Consider the following 6,072-nt stretch of genomic DNA (forward strand, 5'->3'; position numbering starts at 1 on the left):
GTCGCGGGGTTGCGCGACTGGCTCTCCGCGCCACACTCGCTTCGCTCCATCTCTATCTCTCTCTGTAACTATCTCATTCTCCATATTTATATATACATACGAGTGCGTACACGTTTTACAGATAGAAAAAAGTTCTATGGACAATATAATATAATAATAATAAAGCTATACGCTGCAAGTGGTTTCCGGCCTCCGCTCGAGCGTTCCGTTAGATTGCGCAAAAGAACATAACGATAGGGAAAAAATAATAATAATAAAACGCACCTGTTTTCGCTCCGAGCTGATGTATATATAATGCGATATTGTATTACCACAGATATATACATGATAACCGTGGTAAATACGCAATAATAATAATATGTGTCATTTCGTGAAATAAAAAAAAAATAATAATAAGAAATATTTATCGGCGGACGTCGTATATCTCTGCGCGCGCACACACACACACATACACGCAAATACACGCACACGCTCGCATAAACTCATATCTATATGTAATATATATGTGTGTGTGTGTGTATTATTATATAGCAAACGAGTGTGGGACATGAATATTAAAATTTCGATCAAGGCTACACCGTTAATTACCCGCGCGCTTACGTGACGGAATCGAAACCAATCAATCGGCGACTTTCATTGAGCGCGAGCGACCACACAGCATCAGCAGCAGCTCCATATATATACACGCACACGATATTACAGTGTACATATATAATATTATATATATAGGTAGGTATGTATAGACGTATATGTGCGAGGAGAGACGCGTTCCCCCCCGAACCCTTCCATCTCCGTGTCCGGCGAGGAAACTATATAATATACACCTGTGTGTATATGTACATTTTTATATGTACATATTATGGACGAGCATGCACACATATATATATATATTATGCACATAGGTACATAGTATATAATGTACAGCGAGTATATATAGCTATAGTATATACAACTACTACACTGCACCATCGTGTGCCGTTGAAAAAAATTACGAAAACATTGCGCGCAAAATAGTAATATGTCACGCGACTAATAATAATTAGCCCGCTCGCGGCAAGGCGAATAATATATATATTATATGTTATATATGATGATATTATGCGACTTGAATCGGTTATGGTTATACATTTGTAATGGATGCGTTGTTGCAAGACGCGATATTATTATTGAACCGCTGTAGCGGACGTCGTGTAATATATACTCCAGCAGGGCGATTATTTCGGTGCTGCCATATACATTCCTTATAGAAAATACCAATTATAAATTATTGTAGGAACGATATAGCGCTAATAAGTGACAGATAATCGCAGAGAAATTTTAAACAGTTAATGTTATAAATTATAATTTATCTTGTTAAACGTTTTGAATAATTAATTATAAAAAAACTTCTTGCATTTTCCAAAATAATATAATATATCGCCTGCAGGTTCACCGCGACAAAAGGATCACTCTGTATATAATAATTATAAATTTATATTATATATTGTGTCTGACGAGGATTTATGTATTATTATAATATGTGCGGCGCGTATTTAAGTCGGGTAGGGTACAGGATACACCATATATATATATATATATATATATATACTAGCGATTATCGTATTATATGCTGGTGACGTGGTGTCGGCGGCGGCGGCGGCGGACGCCTGCAGTTAATTCGCGAGTGTGATTTTTCTCCGGTGGATCTTAACATGTGTATAAATATATTACATAAATTGAATGAAAAATTAAATTTTTTAAGAATAATAATGCAGACGGGTGAGAGAGACGTTGCGGGGGAAATGGCGGTAATAATGTCATTGGACCGGTTATGTGCGAACGCGCGCGCGGTCGCCACTGCCAGCTGCAGCAGCAGCAGCATCCGCTGGTCTCGCGCAACGTCTCGACGACAGTTATATCTTCATATTATTATTATAATAGCCGCATCTCGTGTCATTAGTATAATATGATAACTATATATACGCGTGCGTTATACCTGCAGCAGCGCATTGCGTTTTAGGTAACGACCGCGCGCAACTTATTGCGGGTTATAGCAGGGTATCAATGACGTATCATCAATATTATATAGGTGCAGGTACTGCATGCAGTCGAACTGCACTATATTGCACTTTCAGCACATCTCAGTCCCGATGTATACGTGTATATGCATCGTTGTCGTCGTGCTTCATCTATAGCATATACGACCGACAGATCCTTTGCAACACAACCGTCGCCGCCACTCTGCAAGCCCAGTGGCGGTGGCGGAGTACAAGCAGTGCGTATTATATAGACGATCTACATTTGTATGTATACGTGTGTGCGACACCACTGCGAATATCGTCGATGTCGCGTCGTCGTCGTTCCGGCTGTGTACATATAATGCGTACATACCTATATATCTGCCGCGCGATTTGAGGGGTAAAACTCGTTATTTAGATTAATAGCCTCGGCGTGAATCGTGAAAGTGATTACGAGCGACGCGGTTATCTGGTGCGCGATCATCTCAACATCGCTGCACTGCGGAAAACGGTTTATCTATAAATTACTTAATACGTGAGATGATCGCAGATAGCTACGGTCTGCACATGTGCAGTGCAGTGTGTAGGTATATTATATACAATATATAATACCTGTATGTAATATGTGCCGAGCCGCGCAGGGCGACCGACCGTGCAGCAGTGCATCGCTGCCTATATTTATATACATATTATGTATATATATAGCCGATATAGCGACGTGGTCGTTTTATCCGGTCGCGTAAGAATGCAACGGCCGCGTAATCGTTTTCACACCTATACGTTAGTCCGTTAGTGTATTCCTTGGTGTGTCTGTGTGAGTGTGTGTGTGTGTGTGTGTGTGTGTGTGTGTGTGTGTGTGTGTGTGTGTGTGTGTGTGTGTGTGTGTGTGTGTGTGTGTGTGTGTGTGTGTGTGTGTGTGTGTGTGTGTGTGTGCAGTTTGCGAGCGTTTATCTATATAGGTACATCTGCACGCGGGGGCATAACATTCGTATATGTAATATGTATATTGTATATATATATTTATATATATATATGATGGCTGGTGCAACGCGAGTCGTGAAGAAGAGTTTTCGGTTCGTTAACGAATTGTTTTTCGTCTTATCCATTATTACAGATTACTATATACCTATATATGTCTCGTGAATATAGCGCGCGGTACGTTTCGCATACATATATTATATAGATCGATTCCGGTTTTAATATATTATATTATTATATTATATAGTTATATATACGCGCATGCACGCGAATATAATATGATCGCTGCTTGATCATACCTAATAATAATAATAATAATAATAATGAAAAAAATTTGCGATATCTTCGCTGCCGAGTACGTAACTAATAACATTCGATAGGAAAATAATTAGAAGCGTTCTAATGGTAGGGTATGCGAAACGGTACACCGGCCTTTCGGGCGGAGGACGAGGTGGCGGAGATACAAATCCAATCACTGCAATATGATGTTGTTATTATTTAGTGGTATCCGCCTCGGGCTTTCCAATCTGGTTTTTAATGTAATTTTTTCTCTTCTCTTTTCGCCCTACCCTTCCTCTCGCCACCCGCAGCAGCAGCTGAAGCATCACCGTCGTCGGCTTCGTCATTCTGCAGCAGTTTGGGCTATCAACCATAATTATTATATTATAATATATACGTTCGATTATTATAAGACCTCCCTTCAACCGACCGATCCTTCTACCCTATAGGCCGAAGTCAATTGGGCAGCTCCGCGGATTTCATCTAAACAATCATCGTGCGATGATAATTATTACGACTCGCGTAGGACAAGTTTGTTACTGTTTGTTTTACGTCAATCGTGTAAATGGTCCGCGGTGCAGGTAGCTCGATGGTTGTGGAGAGCAGAACTACATATATTTTACGAAAATAGTCACTATCGTCTATCAATATGTCTTTAGGCTCCAAAAAAACTGTTCACGACTTTTTGTACTTTTCAGTTGCGACTGTGGTTTTTATTTGACATACACTTACTTACTATTGATACCATAACATATACCTGAACCAGGTATATTATGCCTATACGTATAGGCGCATACAAAGTCTGCCACGCTTATTTGAATATTATGGCGTATAGTCCGGCCATCACGGTCTTCCGGCTGCCCGTCGTCCAATCGTCGCCGGTCCGGCGGCAGTAGTCACATGATAATATTATATTACCTGGACGTGCGGGAAAACGGCTGCGCCTCGCGCGAGAGGCCTATATAATAATAATAATAATAATAATAATAATAATAATACAATGGCAAGCCAGGCTGCGGTGGCGGTGGGTGCGCGCGTGCGCGTGCGGGTCGGTTCGTGGAGGTATTTGAATAAACAGAAGAAACGGCTCGGCGGCCCCGGCGGCGCGCGCGGTCGCGACTCACGATGTATAAATCCAGATAACCTTGAAGTGTCCGTGTGCCATTCGACGACGTATTACACACAAACGCGCGTATAATATATTATATTATAATATTATATACTTTTTTTCGTATAATATACACCGAAACGCCTCGTCGGATCGTCGTCTGAGATGCTGTGTTATAGGCATGATTAAAATATATTTTCCGGGGTTTTTCTTTTCTACCAATTTCTCCGCACCCGTTTCCGTTTCCGATACGTCGCCGCTGCGGTCCTACATGTCCCGTCACACGTCTATAGCCGTCGGCACGGTCAATATAATGTATATTATATTATAACGCCGTCGGAAAAAAGATCGGGTGCCCCTGCCGACGATCACGCGATTACGATACATATTATATTATATTATTATACTATACCTATATTATAATGGCGCGTTTGCTATATTATAATATCATAGTCGTTATTGTGGCCACCGTTGTCGGTTTTTTCTTCCCAAACACGCGTAATAAGTGTACCTCTCTGTAATGGGATAATGTGCTCGCCCGGTCGCGGTAGCGATTTCGACGCGCACGCGAATCTCCGGCGTTTCGCGTTTTTATCGACACAATATCGTTATACTATTATATATTGGCTGGCGGGCGGGCGGGTGCGAGCGAGCGCTCGATCGTTGGGCCCGGGGGGAGGGCATAACACGCACGGTAGCCGTTCCGGCGGTAAAGCTGCCTCGGGGCGGCTGTTGCGGCGCGGCGCGGTTCACGCGTGTTCTGTACACACATAATACACACAATACGCCGACACCGAGCGCGTCGTCAACATTTCGTTATTATACTCATTACTATTAGGTACGGGGGTGCGTGTAATAATATAATACTATAATAATTGTATATAATATTATAACGGTGTCGTGCATACAGCGGCGCTTTACCGGCGTATCTCGGTTTTAGTGCGTATACCAATTTCACGAGAAAATCGGCATTGGTGTACCTCGCTCTGCGATTACCTAATTCCACCGAGATGATGGGCAATCCTCGCGCCCGTGGCGGATTAGATGCACAGCACTTAAGTATACCGATTGGTATATTTTCGGAGGTGGGTTAAAACTGCTCTCTAAACATTCCTTACACTCTATAAGAACAACCTCTTAAACTTTCGTCCTCGTGTAGACTGTAGTTTACGAGTCAATAAGCAACAAACATAATAGGTAGTATAAGGATATGGCATTTTGTTGCACATTTAAAATATAAACGATAAATTTAACATGTATCTGTGTGAGCCTCGCTATAGAAACCCTATAGGAGTTGAAAAAAGATACCAAAACACCCTCAGAGTCTATTGATATAACTTTTATTGAAATCCGTCGGGTAGTTTCTGAAATTAGAGGATTCAAACGTACAACTCTATTACTCTTCAGCTTTATAATATTTAAAAATATTTCATCGATCGTCGATTTCGGTCTCGATTAAGCGATCTAATGACACCGAATGAACGTATGAAGTTTTGGCGACGGGAAAAGAAAAAAACCGTGACTGATGACGGTACCCCTCGCCTGCTGCGCCTGTATAATACCCTTACACTAATTTCTCGACCGCGAGTAATGGGTTTTTTAACGGACTAAAGACGCCGCCGCGCCGCGTTAATCGCTTTTAGTAAGTTCATTATTTTATACTATTTATATACCTGCGTGTTATTTAATATATATATATATATATTATAT

General features: G+C 41.4%; 1 protein-coding gene across 1 annotated transcript in view; it reads left to right on the forward strand.

Annotated features, from left to right (window-relative positions):
* The window catches only part of LOC100167672 (protein dachsous), a 131,863-nt gene that overhangs the window by 34,938 nt on the left and 90,853 nt on the right, over positions 1 to 6,072 (forward strand). The gene's annotated exons all lie outside the window — the stretch shown is intronic.

Source organism: Acyrthosiphon pisum, chromosome A1 (genome assembly GCF_005508785.2).
Source record: "Acyrthosiphon pisum isolate AL4f chromosome A1, pea_aphid_22Mar2018_4r6ur, whole genome shotgun sequence".
Lineage (NCBI taxonomy): Eukaryota > Metazoa > Arthropoda > Insecta > Hemiptera > Aphididae > Acyrthosiphon > Acyrthosiphon pisum.